The sequence below is a fragment of the Onychostruthus taczanowskii genome, unplaced genomic scaffold (assembly GCF_017590055.1).
Source record: "Onychostruthus taczanowskii isolate IOZ18803 unplaced genomic scaffold, ASM1759005v1 scaffold47, whole genome shotgun sequence".
Lineage (NCBI taxonomy): Eukaryota > Metazoa > Chordata > Aves > Passeriformes > Passeridae > Onychostruthus > Onychostruthus taczanowskii.
Genome location: NW_024502236.1, coordinates 4,214,827 through 4,239,860, shown reverse-complemented (window position 1 = coordinate 4,239,860; position 25,034 = coordinate 4,214,827). Strand labels below are relative to the sequence as shown.

The window sequence follows — 25,034 nt, the reverse complement described above, 5'->3', positions numbered from 1 at the left end:
AAGGCTGTGTGAATATTTCAGCATTAATCTGTGCCTGCAAGACAACATGAGCACAGACATCCAGGGCTATGCTGAGCCCAGGCACTGTCAGAAGTTTGTCCTAAACTCTCAAAACATTTGATGTTGCTTCTATCGTTTTCAAGACCTGACTGAAGAGTAAAGCTCTTTGAATATGCCATGAAAGAGACATGGAGGATATACAGCAAAGCAAACACTGCTTAGGGATAAGGCATAAATAAAGAAAAAAAAATTTAAAAAGAAACAAGAAACATGTCAAACAGTACCCAACCCAGATTTAAAAGGAAAAAAGGCAAGGATTCAGGAAAAAAAAACCAAAAAAACCCAGACAAAAAACATTAAGAGAGCACATCATCCCAAACAAACAAAATAAGCAATAATACAATGAAAAGCAAAGAGATTAAGAACAAAAAAAGTGTATCAGATTTAAACCAGATACTTTTGGTCAGCCATGTTACATTATTTCCTACATTTCAATCAGCACGCACACACTCACTCAAACAGCTGTATCTTAATCCACATCAGCCTGGTTTTGCTACTCAGCTCCAGATGACATCCTTCCCAGCACTGAGACTTTGTTAGGATTTGGTTATACAGCCTGCCTCATCACCCTGTGCACTTTTTAGATCAACAGAGGCACCATCTCTCAGACCTCTCCGACCTCCCCAGCAGCATCTTCTTCAAGCCCTTCAAAGACAGTGCCTGGGCTGCAGCCCCAGTACAAGAGCAATTCCTCAGTGGCTGAAGGTCAGAAAACAAACATGAGGACTGGGGAGCACGAAACTGGGGAAAAAATACTGGAAGAATAAAAGGAGGGAAAAAAAAGGAAGTGGTATTTCCAAATATGAAGTGCCAATTAGGGGGGAAAAAAGTGAGAACCATCTCTTTTAGAATATAACTTTAGGCTTTAAAATACATTAAAAGTGAAGAATCAGCCTTACTAGTCAATTAGCTATAGTTTTGCTGGGTATGAATTCAGCTGCTACTATTGCCTGAGCTTTCTCCGCCCCCTGCCCTCCCCCAATCACTGTTTCATTGTGAAAGAATTTAATTATTATTTTCATTACTAGATGCATACATTATAAAATGAGCCTGCACAGAGACAATGAGCACTTTAAGAAAATAGGTGTAATAATGAGAATGATATGTTTACATTTTTCTGCAATAAAAATGAAGACATTCTCAACAAGGCTACTTTTTAAAATATGCTTGAATAAAATAATTCATAACAGTCATAACACTAAATGTGACACTCCTCCTTTTCTTAAAAAAGGATTAGTCCAGTGCCTTAAATTTTAATACAACTCAAAATTAAAATAGGGGTTTTATTAACTTCTCTATCAAAACCTTTCACAAAAATTTAACTTGAACACGTATCACAATGATAGAACAGTAAAGCTTTTCTGTTTTGTTCTTAAAAAAATTTTAAAAAAAAATCTCTTCCAGAGACAAAGTATACTCCACACCCAAGGAAAGAATACTGCAGTCACCATATAATATGCTGATATTCCAAATAAACCACCAAAAATTCAAGTGAAAAAAAACCCCCAGAGTTTTCAAATTAAATACAGATACACGTATATATTTATTTGGGAGTTCTGCAACATAAACAAAAATCTCAAAGCCATGAAGCAATAAAAACACATTTATACGGATATAATAGAAACAACACAATAGTAACATCCACATATTACTTACAGTCTAAAACTACTGACTTAATAACAACAAAACCTGAGTTCTTGTGCTTTATGCGACCCTATTCAACAACACAAGGCAACACGCTGCTTTCACCCAGGAATCATGTTCAATAAATCATGTGCTGCCCATGGCCCACCAAGCAGGCACGGGGTGATTTACAGGTGAGCACCAGGGCTGTCACCAGCACAGACCCGCTGCTCTCAGGAACAGTGTCCCCGTGGAGCTCACCGTGTGACCGCCTGTCACACCCGCACACGCTCACCTGTAAATCACTCGCTGCCACGGGGGACACTCCATAAGCCACTGCTTCCAGCTCTTGGAAGTTTCCCCCTGCTCCAGAGCTGCAGGAACTGCCCAAGTGCACTCAGGTCTCACCAGGACTGTGTCTCCAGAGCTGGGATCCACCCCTGGTGTCCACGGGCACCAACACCACAGGAGCAAGGAGTCACCATGGGCTGGCTCCTGCTGCACGTGCAGAGATGGCACAAGGGCAATGCCCTGGCAATGCCTCAGCATGAATTGCTGGCCCTACCTGGGCAGACCTCTGGAGGCCCTGGAATGCCAGCTTCCATTTTGGAGAGGTGTTGAGTCTTTACTCAAGTAGGATGGAGGGCATCTGACACCTAACCACAAGCCATAATAACAGAGCAACCTGCTCTCCCCATTCTTAGATGTGGATGCCAAGCCAGGATTCTCTTGACCAAATGAAGATGTTTACAGTGTAGGTGTCTGTATCTGAACAGGTCATGTTGGCCTCTCTTTGCAGCCCATGGGAAGAGCTCAGCTCTTGGACTGAACTCCTCCTACAGACCATGTCAAAAGGAGGTCAAATGAATCACATCCTACAAGTGCCTGCTTCTGCTCCCCGCCCAACAGGAGTTCTCCAGGACTCCTGTTTCTCTTTGCTGGATACATTTAGGGTTTTCCCTCCACTACCACTGAAGAGTTAGACCTCAGTAACACAGGTAACACAAAACCCGCACTGTCCTAACATCAGCTTAATCCTCCCAGTTTAAAACTGAGTAACAAAGCACTGTTTCTGTAAATTCCCAGCATTTCCCACTCAATAAAGTGGGTGCCTGATCCCAGGTAATCCCAGTCCGTCACGTAACTGCTTTCAGTTACATGACTCCAATTCGTGTGTTTATTTCAACATTATTTGTCAGCATGCACTTATTCCTTCAGTACTTTTCCTCTCAGATGTCACAAGAATTGCCTGACTGGGTAGCAACTCTTCTCATAGCGCAGAAACTTCCTCTTTTTGTTGCCAGTCTTCAAAAAAGACTTACCGAAAGATCTCTCCCTTCAGGTGGGACCTATATATTTTCTTCTACCTTATTTCCTTAAGTTCTCAATTTCCTAAACCATTTTCCTTTTGTCCTACACTTAAAAATATTACCCAGTATCTGCTGAAACCTGTGAATCTTCATTTGACTTTGAAACAAGCCACCTGCTCAGGTTTATCACCTCCATTATCTCTTACTTTTGCTTGTAGAGTCCTCATTTTCACTAAACACACAAAAACTAAAGCAATTAATATTCTCAAGTTCCCTAATTCTATTTTCCCAGAAACAACTAACTTTTTTCCCCTTCTAACATCTAATTCCTCTTCTTTCTCCTCCTAAACCATATTCCCAAAGCTCTCCAGAATCCACACTGACAGGAAAAGGGCTAAAATGTGTTCAGGAAAGGGAGGTAAGTAATTTTTTTTCTAACCTGTCCAAAGCAGACATGGCAAGCTGAACTCCTTTATCCTGTAGGGCCAGGCAGTGTCTCACCTGAGCAAAAAGAAACGTGATATTGATGTACTGTTAGAAATTGGTTCCACACTGAACTAACAAGTCTTAGTTGCTTAAGATGAAATTTATCTCCCCTCTTCCTTCCTCGTATCCTTCTATAACCAGAGTCATCTTGGTTGGCTGTTGGGCATTTGCCAACAATCGCAGCAGTTGTAGAACAGAGCTTTTCCAGGCCAAAGTTATGACTGTATTTATATTCCAACAGTTCATCACTCCAGCTTTGGCATGCAGTTGCCATGTAGCACTCCAGACAAAATCCCTCCTCCTCAAAACTGCTTTTGATCCTGAACATTTTGCCTCAACAACTGATCAACGAATGGCACAGCTAAGAAAAATGCACCAAACACCTTCCCCTGGGGCAAAGCGGGCACTATTACAGCCTGTTTAGCTGTGAAACCTGGAGATGGTGCTTTAAGCTTAAAGCACTTGGTGATGGCTTTAGTGCTTTGACAAATTCTCTCCCAGCAGGAAGGAAACTTTGCATGCCTGGCTGCAGAATCTTTCACAAAGCTGAAAGAAAATAGCACTTATCTAAATTTAACTTGCCATACTTTTAAACTGGTCTGTGTGAGGAAATGTCTTTTGCTTTCATTTCATGCAAAACATTCAATTAAATTCTCTCAGGAAAAAAACCCTTCCATAATAAGGCATGTATGCTATTTTTTCTTTCACATATATTTCACTTATCTTCCCACATGGCTCAAGTGGAAAAACCTTGGTGCAGTGATTATAAACTCACATTAACCTGCTTTTCTTCAGGGGCAAAGGAGAACAGGAGAACACTGAGCCATTCCTCATCTCCATAGGCAAAGAAATAAGATAGGCCTGGCGCAGAGCCCACCCACCAGACCAGGTTGGGAGCACATTCCACAGGCAGAAGTACTTCTCGAAGAACTTCCTGCCAATGGCTACTTGACATTAAAAACGAGGATGATCTAGGTCAAGTATCCCAGTTGACATTAATTGCTAGGTTGGATTAAGAAAAAAAAAAAAAAAAAAAAAAAAAAAAAGGCAGGCAGCCTCTCAGCCTGAGCTCAGGTCACATTAGGCTTAAAAGTAACCAAGGCCAAAACCTTGAATTGCACCCAGAAGCCAAAAGGAAGCCAGGCAGCTGTTGAAGAACTGCCCGAGCATGTTCCTGCCCGCACTGCCGGCCGAAGCTGGGGAGCACTGACCAAGGACCGGCGATTCCGCGGCCTCACACAGAGGTCACAGTCACAGACAGCCCCTGGGACGTGCCACCTTCTGAGCGCACTTCTCTGTGTCCTCATGCACAAGGTTGGTGGCCTGCTGGCTGTACCTACCTCAGAAAACCAGCAAGTTACAAAACACTTAGATAAAAGGACAGGTGAAGTGCTCCAGAGGCTGGTAAACTGTAGTAGCACCTGCCTTTACTGCTTTATCTCTGTTTGCTGCTTCTTTTATCTCTACATACTCTGAAGGTAAAGCATGTGACATGTCCAGCTGGAAAGGAAAGATTACCTGGAAAAGCAAGTAATCTTTGATTGACCAGAGCAGAAGACCTCAGGTGACACTCAGTTACCCGGAAAATCCAATGCCAAGGAGGTCAGATTCTGGATCAACTGCTACCATGTGAAGGGTATGTCCTTCCACATATTCTTCCAATTATTCCTGAAAATGTCTTAGAGCAGATGACCATTTTCAGGTACATAATGAGTTCATGACAAGAAGAAACAACTCCATGAACCCTTACAATTAATATAGCTGAAACAGAAAACAGCTATGGGTTCATCTTACTTATCCACACACCTTGAACACACAGCCTTTTATACAACGGGCATAAAAAGAACAAATTAATTTTTAAAGAGCAAAAGATGAAAATATATAGCTGTGCTCCATAACTCATAGCAGGTTTCCAAATTGTAATCAATATTTTCTTTTGCATTTAAGAACTGCTGAATCTTAATGCTTTTTAGATGTCCAAGTGCCAGAAATAATAATTTTATTAGAGATAACTGCATGTGATTAGAGTCTGACTGTAGTTTTTGAAGTTCTCGGCAAAGCCAATATGGGTTAAGTGCCCATTTTTATTGTTATAAAACTTCTTTACAGTACTGTAATACAATACTCAGGCAGCAGACTGAGCTAATATTTAGCACACAACCTGATAACCTCATATTGACCCGAACACAGCTGGAAAACCTAAAGTCTACAACAAGTTCAACAGTATTTGTATTATTTTATTCAAAAGTTTAAAAATATAGGTGTCAAAATAACTCCTCAAAGCAGGAACAATATTTGAGAAAAGGAACTTGTCAATAGAACTATTCAACAATTACAGCAGGTGCAGTACTACGGACCATTGACAGCTTATTTAGTCCAATGACAACATAAAAAGGCTTTCTTTCCCCCACATATAAGCTCTTTAAAAATAACTAGCACTTTGTCCAAAATTTTACAAATAACAGTCTGGGGCCAAGTACAAAGCTATGTCAAGGATAATTTTCTAAAAACCTAGCCAGTGCCATTTAAAAATAAATAATAAAATCAAATCAACAACAACACAACCCAAACATAAAACATACAATCTAAAACATTTACTAAAGCTGGATGATTTTTCTACTTTACAGAACAGACCCAGGTAGGGCATAAAATGTTCAAATATTATGACAATCAAAATTAACCCTAAAAGTACTTGTAGCTTCTCCATGTATGCCAACAGGAAGCACCACAGTCTGCTTGGATTACTGGGAGAAAGCCTGCTGACCTGTTGACCCTCCCAGCAATTATGAACTACAGCAGATCTTTCCCATGCCGATTGGGACATTAGGAAAAGGTTGTTCACTGAGAGGACAGTCAGTCACTGGAACAGGCTCCCCAGGGAAGAGGTCACAGCACCAAGGCTGCCAGAGTTCAAGGAGCCTCTGGATGACACTCCCAGTCATGTGGTTCAGTGTTAGGTAGTCCTGCAAGGAGCAGGGACCCATCCTCAACGAGCTTTATGGATCCCTTCCAAATCAAGACATTCCATGACTTTATAGACATATTTCTAGTCATCACAATGTTGATAAGCTATTAAGACTTTTTGAAAGGTTTTTCTGATTTGGAAATACCCAATCGTGCTTTTTCTACTCCTTCATTCACAGAAGGGCATCAATACCTTCTGGCAAGTCCTCTGCAGTCTTCAGAGCAAAGCTCTTGAACACCAGGGGTTACCTACAGAAATTCCTAATGCAGACAGCTAATCAGATGCACAGATTAAAGATGGAAATGAATGGTCTTCATAAATTCCTTTTTGTTGGTTTTTGTGAGTCGGTTTTGTTTGTTTAAATTAGCTTCCATTACCAGATACATTCAGAAGTTACTGCAGCAATATCTGCCTTTTCATCCAGTACTAGGCTAGAACAGTCATTTACTAACCATGGTAAAGTTCTATTTTACAATGAAAGAATGTAAAACTGATGAGTCAGAGCTTGTCTTTTCATAAAATTTCCTTTAGCCAAACTGGAGCAGAGTATCTCATAAACCTGATTTAGAAACATCCTCTACTTAAATACCTGATTATGTGTTTTCTTTACTTTGGAGAAGTGCTAAAAATAAATAAAACTGGAAAAGGAAGAGAAGGGGAAACCCTCAGAAAGCTTCAAACACTGACACAGTCGCTCAGAAGCGGCAGTCATATTTTTTTTTCCAGAGAATCACCTAACATATGTTAATAATTTTATTTATTAACTTTTACTTAACTCTTGCTGCTACTCTTGATTGCATGCAAGGAGGCTCAGGTGAGCCTACTGAAGAGGGAGGCAGCAATAAAGTGTATAAAAAAAAAAATCACTTCCAGTCTCCTGCATTCCTTTACTTCCACTTGTGCTCTCGTGCAAAGCTTTCCTTAGACATCCTCTAGCTCTCCCAACTCTGATCAGTAACACCACTATTTTCTCATCCTGCAGTGGGCTCAGGAAATGAAGATGGCACAAACATTTATGCTTTTAATATGACAAATAACTGCATATCCCTAAAACTGCTCCCATGAGGGCAATACCACAGCCCTGCCTGTACCAGTGAAGTGGCACTACTGAAACTGAGCTATAGTATCAATCTGTGTACTTCATCTGTAAGGAGTCACTCTTGCTATTCTCTTGTATTTCCATATGTAAGTGAATATGCTGAAGCTTTCCCTCACATGTGCAATGCCAGGCTCTGTGCAAGCAAAATCTCTCATTATTTGACAGTGTTTAAAATAAAATTCTTTACTGAGCACTAGACCAGTGCCACTGGTAACAATGAATCCTGACTGCACCATTCATTCGCACAGGTAGCAGAGCTTCTGCCTGCACATGATGAGCTCAAGAGAGGTACTTTAATTTCTCAGACTAAAGCACAGGTGCCTTCTAATCTCCAAAGCCAGCAAGAAGACACATAAACATGAAAACCAAAATAAGGGATATTTGCTCTATTATTTCTAAATATAGACTGTCTGGTGAGAGGTTATGACAACTATCTGTTGTCATACCTGGCTTTAGTTTTGTCCTGTGTCCTCCACAGGCTAATCTCATGAAATGCACTGCCACGAAGATGTTACCCTTCCTGCTAGTCCTCTGCAAGCATCTTTTTCCATTATTCTATTGTTAAATAATGCCTCCATGCAACTAAAACCAGGTGTTTGTCAGTGCTAAACTGAAGTAATGCTGGCAATAAGCCTGTGGAACCCTGGGATGGCTATCTTGCTATAGACTTCCCTTCTGGATGCCCTGGCCAACTTAATACCCCACATATTTTAGCCTGTCAAATTTTAACAGTCCCATTCTTACCCTGTTTTAGCGTCTGCATGTGGTTTTCTGCTCCAAAACACAATACAGTGCTATTTTCAGCCACCATTTCTGTGCTCCTGTGTTACAAAACACTCATTAGCATAGGAAATGAAAACCACAGCCAGACTTGGGGGACGGAATCATTTGTTCCCTAGGTCCTTCCAGCAAAAGGCAACAACAATTCCCAAACCACCAACTCACAGAAGACCCTACAGTTTCACCAATTTTCATGCGAAGCTCCCCCAGAAACCAGTAGCTGGTATGGGGTTCAGGGAGTGACTCCTCCTTGGAAAGGCACATTTACTGCCACATAGCTATTAAATGGAGCAATTAAAACAAATGTTAGCATATTAGAAACAGTGTGAACTGCTCACAAGCTCAACCTTTACCTCTAAAAAAGAGCTCACTTTGTGCAGGCAATAGGGCTCTTTCCCCCTAAATTTAGGTGTGTTCCATTTAAGCCTGATGTTCTCTCACACTCAGGATCAAAGCTTATGAGAGGAGGAAGCACTGAAAGCAAACCAGGACAGGTTTCCCATAAAAATGGAATAAATATTTTTAAGCATCAAGAACATGAAATTTGACATGTTCAAAGAAATGCAAACAGCTATCCCTTTAAAAAGCCTCTTTTAGGACCAAAATACTTTACACTCCCTTTCTCACAGCTATATGTTCACATGCTCTAATCTATTTTTAGAATGTCCTTCCTAGATTAATTTTTAAACTTGAGTCTGGACACTTCTCACCCTCTCTCTGCCCAGATATCCCTGTTGAGTCTGTTCCACTACTGAAGGCTGCAAGGACATGGAAGTCAGCCTGCCACAGGTTTGCATCCCACCCTTTCCCACTAAAAGCAGAAAAAAAAAAACAACACAAGGATAGAGAGCCTGCAGAGAGGAACAGGGCACAGCACTCACAGGGCAAGAGCCATAACTTCCTACAGCAGGCATGCTGTAGGAACTACTTTCTGTCACAGCAGATGATGACTTAAAGCCATCTCATTAAATGCTGCAAGGCTTAAAAAGAAGGAAAAAAACAGCTGTTCCCCAACTTTCAAGGAAAAGAGTATAAATAAGCATACCTGCCTTCATCCATAAAGTAACCAGCCCAGACTTAGGCCTGACAGTATCTCTCTATCCATAGACTTTACAGGATAAACACATAACTAAACCTTCTGGCAGTTCTCTTCACCAGATATAATTCTACAGCTTTAGCTATGTTAGCTCACAAGTGTGACAATTTTAACCAAGCCTGTTTATATGCTTTTATTTAGAAGGGTCTTGTACCTTCAAGTCTGTATACATCACAAATCTTTTGAAAGGAAACAGATTTCAGACAACCACTGATGTCAGTGTGAACTATTTAAGGAGTAGTAAGTTGCTTTAGACTAAGTAAGCTCTTCCCATTCCACTTAAAAACAGTTGGGGAAAAAAAAACCAACAATGTAATGGTGATTAGAAGGAGTGGGTAGGGAGGAAGGGATTTAACCAGCTACTTTACATGAGATGCTCAATGAGCAATTTCTGTGGATTAAAATTTAATCTGACACTAGTTCAGACTTCTGCTATTTACGTGTGTAGTCGCAAGTAGTGGTAAACAGCACTTGTAAACTGAGAGGAAGCTGTGCCCACAGACCACAGCGTATCAAAATATCCAGTGCAGGTCAAATCCAGACAAGTCTCCCATCCATACCACGGCCTCTGAACTCCTCAAATAAACTTCTGCATTTCCAGACAAAAACACATTACACATGAACAATCTGCAAAGACTAAAGAGCACACATGAGGTAGCCAAGAAGAGCTAATAAAAGCACTGATATTACACCTTTTTCTTCCCTTCTGTGATCTTATTTTGATAATTACCCGTTATTTTTACGTATCTTAAGAGACTCACTTGTAAATAACAAATATAGGAACACAGTGCTGGAGCACACCAGCACATGTACAGGGAGTCAGAACTCAGGAAAGTGAGTTTATGAATTATGTTTACACATTTTTAATACAGTCTAATGATTAAATCAAAAAGGAAACTAGGAAGGATATTTGCCCTTAATTAGCAAGGCTGTTTATGCAGGCTGAAAGGTAAGCATGTGTTTGTTTCTCCATCTCATTTTTATGTATTACAACTGAAGAGCACTGCATTATTTGAACTCTCAAAACCATAAGTAGCTTTCCAAACAATTTTTCCACAAATGATACTTAAAAATGTCACATTTGATCCATCCAAGCAAGACCTATTTTACCCAGAAAAAATAAGGCTCTCACTTACCAGAAAGATTCAAAAGCATGCAAAATAAACACAATTCCCTTCCCAAACTTCTATCAATATATTCTTCCCCCTAAAATTTCTACAAGTAAATTGCATCACTACAAGTTCAATTATGCCATGAAGCTTTTTGCCCTAATTCTTCCAAACAAGAATGTATGAGGTCATTTGATTGATATCTTAACTACAGAACCTAAATTTGTATTGAAAACCAAGCAAGAAAACACAACCCCAAAACTGACAACACCTAAAAAGCTGATCACAGTAGGTACTTCATCCCAGACACACGGAAGGGGTTCAGGAACTGTAAAAATGGTTCCCATCCATTACTCCCCTCTCACTCTTAGAAGTATTTCCTGTTGTGGTACCACCAGCTTTACTACACCGGTTTTACATGCCTTTGCACACAGTCTATCTCCTATCTACATGATATCTGCAATATTCAGAAATATTGCAGTATCTTAAGTTACTTTCCTGAATTATTTAAACCACCACTGCTGTTTCTACAATGCAGGACATCCTGCCAGAGTTTTCTGAATCCTGAAGATTATGTCACGGGACATGGGCAAGTTTTTAGATTTAAAAAAAAAAATTAAGAAAAACCACACATAGGACAGCTGCACCTCCAAGCAACTCGCTTTGCTCAGCAGGTACAGAAGCGAGTGAGGAGATGACACACCCTGGCTTGTGCCATCTCCCTGCAGGGAAGGCACCTTCTGCACAGCAATGGAGCAGGTCACCAGGGTCAGCAGCACTGCCACGGATAAACCTGACAAAGTCCACCTGCCACAGCACCGAGCAATAAGCTAACAAAAATTAGAACAGATAGCAGACCTCCAAGTGTTTATAGCCCATGACTCAACTTTCCCTCCTGTACAGTGACCTTTACGGAGGACAGGAAAAGGAGGCGAGCATGCTTATATGTTAAATTCATACAATCCATTATCCAAGAGAGGAACTGGTATCAGAGGCTCCAAATCTACTTAACAAGCAGAGCAGCAGGGGCCTATGATATCCCCAGAAGGCCAGAACAGAGGAAATTCGATTGTTTTTGTGCTCCTGGTGTCTTGTGAAGCATGCACAATTTTTCCTCAAAAAGTAACAACAAAGTCATAAGGTAGAAGACACTGAAGCAGTGTGATCATCAGCACAAAGAGAATATTTTAAGACCTACCTTAATGCTCAAGTTCAGTTTTGCAGAGACAGATTACAGCTGACATTTGCCTGGACAAGACATCAGAGCTAGAGAAATACAGCACTGCAACCCCAAATACTCAGCATTACCCCAAAAATAGTGTCCACTTCCTCTGTCAAGTGTTAGAATACTCTGAAAACAAAAGCAGAGCAGGGTAAGGCAAAAGTGAAATTGCCTGGAAAGCCTGAAGGGCACACTGAACAGATCCTTTTTTCCATTTAGGAAATTCACAGCAAAGTATCATTAATGGTAAAACTTGAGGTCCAGAAGATAAAGTTCAGCAAAGTGACCTTTTATGCATTTCAGATCAAAAACCAGCTGGGTCATATGCATACTCAGATAGCCTTGGGCATATGACAAACAATCTTAAAAAAAAAAAAAAAGGTTTGTGAGCAAGCACTCCAGAAAATGCTACTCAAAGAGCTATATCCACAAGACACACTCAAACTTTCATGTTTGATATTGTAATCTAAAGATGAGCCAGAGTTCAGTAAACAGTAAATGTGATTCTGCACAACCTTGTTATCTTTTCATCTCAGCAGTTAAACCTATGTGAGGGAGTGCAAAGAGGTTACAAAATACTATTTTGTAACCTCTTTGCACAGTTTATTAAACGGTCTTTTTGCATTTATTTTGTAGCAGGATAAAATTTAAGGTAGACTTAACCACCACTACCGTCAAAGGACCAGGGCGGATTCTTGAAAAATCCTTTGAAGCTCCAGAGGCAAGAGGAAATTTTTCTTCAAGACATTCTGCACTCTTACACGGCCACTGTTTACCAGATTGGAGCAGTTTTGCTTTTAGTATGTTAGCTAAGCAAAAGTGAATGGCAAAGATGCATAGATTCTTCCCTTATTTCTCATAAACGGGATCCAAAGTAATGGATTACAGGGATTTTTCTGCTGGTTTTGCCTTCCCCTGCCATAGCCATGCACCTGTAGAGATCTATTATTCTGGGAGTTCTAGGACTTTAACACATGATCTTGAAATTCAGGAAAATTTTGAACTTGGAGAACTCAACAGCACCATCCCTGATTTCAAAACTGAAGGATTTCACACTCATCTGTGGTATTCCACCTCCCCAATGCCCCCAGTCCTTTGGGATCATTATATTCTGGTTTTGAACTTTAGCTTCTTATCTTTCTCACATCTCACCCAAAGAGATTTTGGTATCCCCTTCAGATCATTTCAATTTATTGTTGTTAATATAAATTCAAGAGAAAACAAGCTACTGTCCTATCTTCACACTTAGGAATGACAGAATAGAACCTGAAACCTTCAGCTCTTGCAAAAATGGGAGGGCAAGGGCTGCTCTTGGGTTTGAGTTACAGAGTATTTCCACAATCTAGAAACAGTCAAATAAGACTACCTGTTGAATTAATAAGTAGGATATTCTCATGGTTGCATACTTACTTTAGCACATAAAATTCAAGTAACCAGAAGAAAGTTAGCAACCTCAACACAGAAGAGCCCACATGCTTCTCTTGTTAGATGAGAGAAATTACAAAAACCAAGTACTCTGCAAAATAAGGTAAACACAGCCAGTAGTCCTTGTTGCCCAAATGGACCCAGAAATCGGAGCAGATAGTTGTGTCCACATTTCACATAGCTTTGTCCTTCCCCACCAAACTCAGTCCAGTGTAGCACTGGCAGAACACCCTTGCTTGGATCTCCCAACCCAGTAGGGATGTTTGCTTCTCCATCTGGAAGCTCCAATCCTAGAAAAACACCATGAGACAAAAAAGGTATGGGAAAAAGTTTTTTTGGGTCTTTTTGTTCTGTTTAGTATGACACTTATCACGTACTCATCTCTTTGCCAACTACAAAAACTTCAGAGTGGTGGGGAAAAAGAAACAACAACCCACTCAGGCGAGCAATTTTTTCCATAAATGATAAGCAAAACAACTACAGTCAAACAAAGTTGAAGGCTACTGGCAAGAAAATAGAGGCCTAGGCCCAGTTCTTTCTATTGCCTGAGAAATGAAGGCAGAAACCAGTATCTTGATGTTCTTCCCTGCTGTTTCATGCTGCTTTCTCACTGCATTTCTGCAGCAGTGGGAATAAAGACAAAAGAAGCACCAAAGAACAAAGCTCAAATCTCATTCTGGCAAAAACAGGGAGGGGGAACAAAAGACAGAGTGGAAGTGGATGGACTACTTATAGCAATTATTGTCAAACATTTTTGCACTTCCTTCCTTAATGTAGCTCCTTTGGTACACAAAGGCCTCCAAATAGTTCTGAGAGGTTCCCTTTGTAAAACAAGGAGAAAGGAAAACTGTAATAAGAGTATGCAATGAAGATAAATCTTCCCAATAATGCAAGCTCCAGGAAACACATGGAGGTCAAATAAAACTATTATTTGCCTTTTCAAACACTATTTTCCTCAGCTGCTAAATAAAAACATTATGAAGCCATTTTACACAGTAAAATTTAACCTTCTATTAACCTTCCATATTAAGTAAACAAACCTTTCTAGCCAATAAGCATCATTGTGAACTCTCCGAGATGATAAGCAATACATTAATTACATTCATTTACATGACTTTGAAATTGTTCCAGACCAAAGTCAACAACTACAAGGTCAAAGAGTATGGAAATCTAAAATAAGGAGAAATCCATAGTCGGCCAGTTCACAAAGATTGTGCAGCATCTTTCCAACCCAGTTTGCAAAGGGTCAGGGATACCAACCAGGAACTCGCTTTACATCAATTAGATCAAAAAAGCAAATCCTCTAAAACACCAAAGACAAAGTCCATTCTTTTTTTTTTTTTTTTTTTTGGACTATTCAAAGTTGAAAGCAATGAACACTTCAGAATTGTTTCTAATGCCTAATGGCCAATCCAGCTGTATGAATACCTTATACAAACGTTTTACAATATTCTAAATGAAATACACAATATAATAAATATAAAATATAATATTCTAAATAAAATATACTCTTAAAAAATACATCCATATCACTGAGAACTAGTGAATATTTGGTATAGTGCCTTTACACTTGGGAATGCTAAACTGACAAGTTTGCAGCTTTTAGGGTGCTACATGAACACCGCCATTGCTTCACCCATGGTACACTTGGAGGGGGAAATGTCAATAATGCTCAAACAGCAATTAGAAAAAACTTTTAACAATGACTGTTGCAAGAAGCTTCATAAAGTATGACATGCCCTGAAACAGCAGGAAAGTATAGACACAGTCCACCCATTCCTAAGATATTAGATAATGGCTCAGATATGATCAATAGCAATCAAATTAGCCAAAATGCAGCACACATGCATGCTGCACTAATGGATCATTTCAGGGTTACATTTTGTGTATTATAACCACAAAATTATTACAAATATACATATACAAAAATCTAAAGTACAGCTTTTGGATTTAGGCAGTCCAGTATCAATATACTGCAGCTGACAACGTTTTCTTAGTATTAAATTAGATAAAACTCCCTGCACCCTACTTTACTAGCCAAGCACTTTTTATACAACTCTCAAGCCAGCAACCTTCTGCAATTTAAGTATGATTTAGTGCAAGAGAAGCAATGAGTATTATAAAATTTATGCTTGTTCACCTTCTCTCCCCACAGAGAAGGGCAAGACGTTTTTTCATGTAAATATGTATTAGATCCGAATCATTTAAATAGATATTATTCCATAGAGAACATGATGCTGCATATGCCCATTTCAGCTCCATGTTACTAAATAGACTGCAAGATAATGATGTTGCCTTGCTCATCCTAAAGGACACTAAATATTTGTAGGCATTTCAAACAGAAGTAAAAAGAACAGACTTTCACAAGAAAAAAGGAAAATCTTGGGTGGCTCTTACAGAGCTTTCTAAAGTAAAGACAAGTTACTGGCAAATCAGGAAACCTCTTTAGAAACAGGTCACAGCTGCCACAGAAAAAATATAGCTCAGGTACAAGGAATCTTTACAGTATGAGTAGCATATCATTGCTATCATCCAATTTCATTTTCTTTTAAATGAAGAAGGGAAAGATAATCACATTTGCAAGGAGAAAACCAAGAAACTTTAGTCAGGTGACTATTTCTAAAACTTAATGTAGAAATGCTAAATGCAGGGTGCCAAATGCTAATTTGTCTCTAATACGTCTCAGTTATATTTAGCTACAAGTGTCACCGCTTGAATGGAAAAAGAGACAGAACAGGGAAACCTTAAAAATGAGAGCTTTAAGCATGACTTTTAGGTGAATGCACATATCTCCCTGCTTTTCACAAAATGCACCAGAAGTTAATCAGCATCTTACATAAAATGCAATATAAGCTAACAATTTCTTTCTAAACCATATATATATTTAAAGTGAGGAGGACTGTCATTTGACTTGAAGCCATCACATACCATTTGGGCCACAGTCAGTTATCTTACAATACAGTCTGACCTCTACTTGATTTTAAAATAGGATAATCACCTTCAACTGTGTATGAACCTTGAACATTATCAAAAACAGTTTTATTGCATCAACAATTTATTAATAGTCTTATATTAATAGTAATGTAACTTTGACTTTACAAAGTCATAAAGATGACGAGAAACACAGTCAAGACTTACTGTGCTACCTATTTTATTTTAGGCTTCTAAGGCAACCTCATGACACAATCAGAGAAACTATTCTGAAAGTAAGAGCTACAAAGGAAAAACAACAGCATACGCGAGTATCGTCCCAGTTCAACAGCAGAGCAGGGAGGATACAGACAGCATAAGAAGTTCAGACAAATGAGTTTCAGATGCTGAAACCTTTCAAGTACCAAAACTGTCCTGCAGCCAATTGTGCTTGGAACTGCAGAAGTGTTCATGCTGAGACAGGTAACCTCTGGACAGCACATGAGCAGCGGCTGCAGCGAGGAAGAGGCGTGAGCCTTCCGTGGGAACGCGCTAAGCCAGATTCCCCTCCCGAGGAAAGCGCCCAAAGCCTACAGGCTCACATTCAAAACAAACCTGAGGAAGGAGGAAATGTTCCTCCCTGAGTGTTTCTGGTTCCCAGTTCTCAGCGTGGCACCCCTGCCGCGCGGTCACTTCTGGAGCCGCTGGCCCCGTTGCACCACAGTTTAAACAAAGAGCGGCTAAGAAAGCACAATATTCTATAACTGGCATTTACAGCATCGGCCTTGGACTCCTAATCTTTACCAGACGGGCACACAAATCAATCTATCAGCTCATAAAGGTATGCTTTTTAACCTCCAAAACAGATGGGATTGGCCAGAAACGTCTGGCATGTCAAACTGCTAATCGAGGCTGCCCTTTGCACAAAATAACCCACTTAAGTTGAGGCATGGTTGCACTGTAACAGACATTAGTCTGTGGGAAACCCATTTAACTGTCACATACTCCCGCCACTCTTGCTCTCCCTTAATTAAGCCTAATGCCTTATGCTTTGACCTTTTGTTCTAGCCTATTAACCCTATCTAGTACAAGTTCAAATATGTTAAACCTAAAAGTTTGCTTTTCATATTAAATGCCAAGCTACGGAAAACATGAGGGATGCTTCTCTACCTTGCAAGTTACCAACCCCTGTGTTAGTTCTCAAAGACAAAATATGTTCAAACACTGATCAGTTTAACAACAAAAAAAGTGGAGTTTCTTCCACTGGCATAGCCTACTTTTTTCTCTTTAGAGGAGGGTGAGGGAAAACAAAAAAAAAGAAAAGTGAAACTTCTGGAAGCAACTTCATATCCTCAGGCTTCTGGGTTTATATCCAACAAGAAAAGCACATGCTATCAGCCAAGATCATACTGCACTCATTTGCTGTTCTCTGAAACCCATCATTAAAAACAAGACATAATTGGTTTACAGTGACCAATTTTTCCTCAATTAAAGGCTGCCTCTGCCAACCCTCCTCACACTGAGTCACCATCTTGTTCTTTTGACAAGATACTTACACTTACTATTAGTATGTAATTCTCATATGCATCTCTAGGTGAGTTGCATCCTTTGAAGTTTCTCAGACTTGCACAAACTTAAACAAAGACATAATTTATTCATTCTAGCTACACACTTTTCCTTTTATGCAAGCTCAACTAAAGCATGGCTGCCTTCTGCTCTGTCTCTTAATTCACAAAGGTTACACAGCATCAACAAGACCAGCAGATTTTTTTAAAGCAGTACTCTTTTGGAGAAAGTCTACCCTAAGGATCCAGAACTCTGACTTGACTTAAACAAGAACGCTAATCCCAGTGACAATAACAAACCTCTGATCAAAACACTACTGGACTCAACAACAAAGCTATTTATGTATGCAAGCAAGCTTGGTATACCAACAGAGGTATTTCACAATTAACACTTATAACTAGTAAACAAACCTATTCCCCACTCATGAAAAACAACAATGACTGCCCATAACTGCTTTATAATACAGGTTAGAAACAGAATGCAAACTGTGTGGGGATTACCAGCCATGTGTACACTGACAAACATGGTCTCAAATCTTTAGCTTAACCACTTTACTGACAAGTTGAACACTTGGTGCAACATCCTTCTTTAGAGTTTATGATTCTGCAACTCTGTTTAGTCTTTGTAAAAGGAGTTCTATATAGTCAATCTCGAACCAAAGCTCTGAATTACTTTGAAGATGTGAGAGATTTCAAAAGGCTTGCTGCCACAAAAGCCACTGTCTACTAAGTTCTATTAAAGCTGTATAAGAGACCATCTGCTGCTGATCACAACAATTCTCCAGTTTTAAATTGCTAATTAATTAATTATGTTTTAATTCCAAAGTGCCTGTCTTACTGATTCTGAGACCAGCAAGTAATACCATTTATTTTTCTGTAAATACAATTGCTCAGACAACTACAAGATGCACTACAGCAACATTCAACTTCTTTTTTTGAGAAGTCAGATAGAAAAAACATTGTGGGGGGAAAAAATGAATTTGTAATCTCAATTTCTGGCTATTTCCAAAGCACTGATTCTGGTTAAATCCAAATCCCTACAATTTAAGAAGTACATATATTCACTAATGATTTCACTTGGCTATATTTTATTATGTTGGAGATGCTCAAACAGCACTACACAGACCAATACTGTATTTGAGTAAAGTCCAGCAACGCATGGATTTATTTAAAATAAGAGAAAAATATATCCTTGCATCTGCAATCTGTGTCATTACAATAGATATGAGAAAGCTCTGCAGGCTGGGATTTGATATGACTGCCTCCAGCTTCTAGACCTTCCCTACTAATGCTCACAAAAGTTGCCACTGGAGGCAATGCAAATGAGTCCTAAGAGAGACAAGAAACAAAACAACAACTGCTTGTCAACCATTACATGCCCAAATTGTATTCTTTATGCTCATCAGCATTCTCAAGTTCTTAGGCATGCATTTAGGCCCACTGAGGACAGTGGGGCTACTCAAGTGAATAAAATGACTCACAAACCAAAGTGCATATACATAAGCAATCACTGGACAACACTCGGGGAATTATTCCCTGGTATCAAAGAAAAATAGGATTTAGGAAATGGGAACCAAGGGAGCAGATCCGAACAAAATGACAGTGATGCTAAATGTCTACAAGCCATTGTAACGTAATATCTAATAACGATTTTACTGTGATGGTCCCTTGCCACACAAGCTCAATCTGGATCTGTTTTATTTAAAAAATAAGAGAGATGGTAACACAGTAAGTGTTATTTAATCTTCTCTTTCACTCTGAAATTACATGTAAATCAATTTCTTCACTATTTAGCTACCTCCCAAACAGGTGGGCTAAATCTTCAGAACTTAACAGCAAATTACACACAGAAACTTCAGACGTTACAAAAATATGTATTTTTCTTTAATCAGCACACATATTAAAAAAACCCAACTCTTACAGGAAAAGAGAGGGATTAACTTGAACATTTATCACTTCAAAACATATTATAATCCTAAAAGGCTTATATATGGCACATAGCTGTCTGACAGCTTTGGCAAGACAACGAACAAACCCAAACCAGACACAAGGTAAACAACCCAAACAAATTTTTTACCTTGAATGTGGTTCCATTAGGAAAGCTCTTCCTTCAGGAGTCCAAGGATGTATTAATTGTCTTCCTCAAAAATTTCATGCTTGATCTGAAAAGAACAGCAGAAATCCCCCTATGAAATTCTGCAAATCACTCTTTCCTACCTAATACACCTTGATCTACTTTCTTACAGCGGGTGTAACAGAGAGCAATGTTTTATTTTGTTTAGAACAAACAGCAAATAACATTTTCATCTCAGAAGAACAATGTAGTTCCAAACTTCAGAAATCAAAATCTTCCAGACAGAACCATGAGTAAAACCAGTAGAAGTAACTCACGTTGTCTTGACTTGTATTAAGGGACATTATTCTGCAAGAACAAAATCCACATTCAACTCTAATCCAGAATCCTCTTTTCCTTCCTTTCATTCAAAAAACAGCTGTGACATGAAAGCCCTCCTTCCTATGTAGTGGTTACTACTTAACACTTCAAACTTGCACCCATGAACATCAAAATCAGTTTCTAAAGAGCCTCTATTAATTTGCATATACATAAGGAAAAGACAAGAGTATAGTATAATAGGTGAGTGCAATGCTAAATGCAACAAAATTAGTTAGAAAAAAATAATCCAGCAGAAGTTGTAATATTTGCTTTTGAGAGATTCAAGAACAGTATAGAACACTATTTTATTTTAGTTAGAGAATGCTATCCATTACAATCCCAACCTTAGAAGTTCTTCTCAGCACTTGTCCATTATTCTTAAGTGAAATTTTGCTAAAGGTTGCAAACTTAGAGCTAGCCCAGATCATTCTTATTTCTACTATTTCAGCCTTGTTGTTGCAACAAGCCTCACTATTAAAGGTCTTTTTTTTGTTACCACCAAAGCAGCAAGCTTATTACGCATAGTCAACTTTAGATACAATAAAATACACTTAAAAAAATTAAAAAGGAGATACTTTCTCCACCACTAAGCTGAACTTTCCCCTCCCTCCTTCTGCTTGGCAGTGGGAGAGTTCCTCTTCTTATTTCAACACCTTTAGCCTCTGTTCCCACCAAAAAAAAAAAAAAAAAAACAAACAAAAAAACCCCAAACAAACAAACAAACAAAATATACAAAAGCTTTTTAAGCACAGAATTTCTCAAGCACTGAGGACTCCACAGGTGGGTCCAGGTGGGTAGGATAGAGGGGGAAGAGTGGAAAATGTGTGTGCTGGGAGCACATCTGAGCATTTCTCCCTCCACAAAACCCCTTGGATCCAAGGCAGATTAGAGAAAACATCCAACTCTGACCACTGCAATGTGCTTGCTAACTAGGAAAAAAGATACAGGTGTTGATCAATGGGTCATCATCCAAAAAAACACCTATTCAAAGCTTTCAGGGACATGAAATAGCAGCATGCTGGACTACTGCCAGCACCAAGACCCAACAAAAGATGCCCAATAGAGCCAATTAAGCTGAAAAATAAGTAAATACCCTGGAATACTACATGCAGACAATATTTTAAATCCTTTTTCCATATAGATAACAAAATGAAAAGGTAAGTTGCACCACAAAAGGGGCACAGTCCTCAAAATTCGTATTCATGAAGAGGGGGAAAAAAGATCTACCATCACAGTAAACACTAACAGAGAAATGAGAGGTAAAGTGACAAAATAAACACAGTTCAAAGCCTTCTCAACTCCATTTTACTGAAAGGGTAAATAAGCTGGATGTGGAATCTTTTGTAGACAACGAAAAACAGGACAAGAGGTCCCAAAGAGCAGAAGAAAGCACTATTAAAAAACAAGCCACCTGAATTTGAGAAAAATAGTTAATTCCAGTATTACTGCTCTATACTATAGATGTAGACAAAATATTTTTCACCAGACGAGTCAATTTAGTCATTCTTACTTCCAGGAGAAGAGAGATTGCCACGTAGTAGAGAAAAACACAGAACAAGACACAAGGACACACTCCATACAGTACTGCCTTCAAGGTTCAATGTATAGATGGGATTTCCTTTAGGTCAGCATTCAACAGTCTTTTCTGTATTATTCCAAGTGACTACAAAAGCTTTATGAGAGTTCAGTGAAAAGACAACAACAGAATTTGTTATTTCTGGAAAAAAATCCGTATTTCTTCAGTATGTTTTAAAAATTGAGGAGAAGAAAAAACTTTAGTCTAGAGTAATATTTTATTCCCAAATATATAATATTTTATTCTTTGCATCTGAACCACTTGCTTTATGCATCTTATAGTTTTTGGAATGTTGATTTGTGTTGTTTTATGGACTATCAAATGTAGGATAGGTGATAACACAAACACCACCAGTAAGGCCATCTCCTGGGGCAAAAACTGTCATTTCTTTTTACATCTGAGGCAAGCCTTGCTTTTGACATCACTGAAAAGGCCTTTTCAGTTCACCTTCCCTCTCTCTTTTCACAGTAGGATGGGGCACAGAGAAGAAGCAGAAAGCAGGTAGATATGAATCTTAAAAGTTTGCTATGGGAAAAAAAATCAGAACAACAATACCAACTCTAGGACCAATGAGAACAAAAATATGGTGCATCTGTGAGCAAGACTTACTGCTTGGCTACATTTCAACACAGAACTTCATGGACTATTTTCTGGGCAAATTAAATACCCCCTTATTTGTTTTCAAATAATAGTTTCATCCCAGACTGGAACACATCTAGCATCTCTTTGCAAGGACTCCCTCACAACTTCCTTTCTTGAGAGGAGGAAGATCATCCTCCTAGAAGTCTTACCCAACACTGAGTTTCTCTCCTACACTAAACTCAGTCTTAGAAACCACTGACTAAAACAGAAGATCTGTAGCTTCTGCTTTTAATCTGATTTTGTCTACAAGCAACATTGGTTTTCCTCTGCTGAAGGCAATTTAGAAATAAGTGGTATGAAAACAAAATTTCACTCAAGACAGGCAATTAAACAAGAGCAATGAGCTCCAACAGCAATTTAAGTATGAGAAGACTATGCCAGGAGGGGTTTGACCCAAGCTAAGATGTCTAGCAACTGCTTCTTCCCCTTCCTACACATGAATATTTATTTACATGAGTTTTAGTTTCTATTCTCCTTCTCCAACCATCAAGCCAAGTGACCTGCAACAGACAGCCAAATAAATTACCAAATTAATTCTTTCAAGTGCTAAATAGGTCTGCTAGCATTTCCAAGTATGTGAAATAAATAATCCAGAAACCCTAAAGAGTTGGCATTCATCTTTACCAAAAGAGTCCCTCTGCCCACTTTTCCCAAGGAATATCTTCCCACTGGGAAATACATGAGTTTTCACGTGATCCTAGATGTTCACCCACAAGTACTGGGTGCCATCCCTTGTCTGCTGTTCTCTAATTCAGTCTTTTCCTATGCAACTAGTGAATCCCTAACACCAAAATGTGGAAAAGCAATACCACAACCCTGCTGAACACTTCCCCCCAGCTCTCGCCCTGTGTGCTGCAGGCAGGCCAGGCCAGCACAGCTCAGTTACTGTTCTTATCGCTTTGGCCTGCTGGCAGGAAGAAAGAGCAAACCACAAATGCTGTTACCATTTAACCTTTTTGTCTTCAGTTCAAGGCTGTTTAGACAGACTGTCAAATTTATGCTTTCTATTTTTTTTTTGTACATTTATGCATATCCTTTCACACCTTCTCCTCTTGCTCAGACTTCATTCCCTACCTACATACCTTTCTGCTTCTTTGTCATTACCTGCCCTCCTGAGAGCAATGATTTATACTTCAAACTTTGCATTTCTTGTCCCAAAAGGGCGTTGAAATTTTTTAATCCATAGGATAGCAATCCTATTAACCCTGCCTCCTGCTCATCACCCAACCCATCACTCAGCAGGTGGCAGAGCCCTGCCCTGCCTGCAGGCCACACACATGGGAGAGCAGCCACCAAAGCCCCCCATGGAAAAGGAGTTTGTGCCCCCAAACCAGGCACCCAGCTGGGAACCCCACACCCCCCAGGCTCTCCTCTGGATCCTCTCCACATTCATATAGAGGAAAAAGAAACACCCACAAGACTTTTGGAGTTTGAGATACAGGCAAGCTCTGAAGAGCTATTCTAAAATAATAATTCAAAGATGTTATGGTCTTCGTGTCTTCTCTGATAGCTCTGCAAGGAGGTGTCAAGCACAGCCTTACAGCAGGACAGCTGACTGGGGGAAATGCAACTCCCTGGCTTTGCCTTGGGCAAGTTTATACATGTGCTCTGCACAGTGCAAAACAGGATTTATCTTTTATTGTAGCCATGTCCCGCATTGTTGCTGGTAAAGTTAACAGTGCTCTCACTGCTAATGATAATAAAGCTGGCACTATATAAACTTTTTGCTGATGTTCAAAGCCAGAAAAAAAAAGTTTGCTCTGAAGAGACAAAATAAGCTTTAAGCAAGCAAGACTTTGTCAATTCTTTTAAGCAAATCCTGCAATAAGCAAAACTACAGGCAAACATCATACAAGCATCATAAAGTTAATTCATGTTTGAATTAACTGAACCACATGAAGTTTTTCTTGATGCCTTTTACAGGACAAATTTACCCCAAACACTGCAGGTGATAGAGCCAGTGATTAGATCACCCTTTTAAGTTTACAATATAAAAAATTATTTACTTTTGCTTCTTTATCAACATAGTTTTTATGACTATCATAAATTTTGGTTAGCACATCATTCACTTTAGAAAAAGAAACAAGCATGGGAAGCAAAGAAGAGCACGTTTTTATCTGTAATTTTCTTCCAAAAGACTAAAAGGGAAAAAACCTCAAAAACCTCAATCCAGCATGGTTTGGCATTCGACTGCATGTTGTATTCTGTGCATGCACGGCCTACAAAACCTGGAAGCCATTGATAGCTCCTGCTCATTAGATAACCCAGAAGCACAGGCCAGTCTAGCAGCAGGTCAGATTTCACCCCTGCCCAAAACACGCAGTCACTACTCCCCACCTCCTCCATCGCACTCTCAAAACACAAACACCCTCACATACGCATTTCACTCAAGCCTAACTCAGTCTTGCTTTGGAGTCCATGTCAACTCTACCTCAGGAGACCACTGACAGAAAAACAAGTCTAACTTCTCAACCACAAGTTTGGGAACACAGCTGCCTCAGCCAACAAAAGCAAACAAAACCCCAAAGCTGCCTGAACACCTTTCTTGATGAGAACTTCTGCTTTCAAGATGTTAGCTACTGATGCCCATAGAGCAGAATTACTCAGATGCCAATATATGTGATCCCAACCACAAGATACCCTCAGCTCAGAGAGCTTTTGTCATCTGGCATCTTAATGTGTCACTCTCTCATGTGCTCAGTCAGCCCTAGAAGCAGTAAATCACATTTGTG

At 39.4% G+C, this 25,034-nt stretch overlaps 1 protein-coding gene across 11 annotated transcripts in view; it reads right to left on the bottom strand.

The window, feature by feature from the left end:
* The window catches only part of NRIP1 (nuclear receptor interacting protein 1), a 141,299-nt gene that overhangs the window by 46,556 nt on the left and 69,709 nt on the right, over positions 1-25,034 (bottom strand). For 8 of the 11 annotated variants that reach the window (XM_041414763.1, XM_041414770.1, XM_041414764.1 and 5 more), the window contains one exon: positions 19,728-19,812. The gene's annotated coding sequence lies outside the window, so the exon portion shown is untranslated. Of the gene's footprint in view, positions 1-3,432; positions 3,495-19,727; positions 19,813-25,034 lie in introns of all 11 variants that reach the window. The other 3 variants (XM_041414767.1, XM_041414769.1, XM_041414768.1) reach the window with 1 other exon arrangement.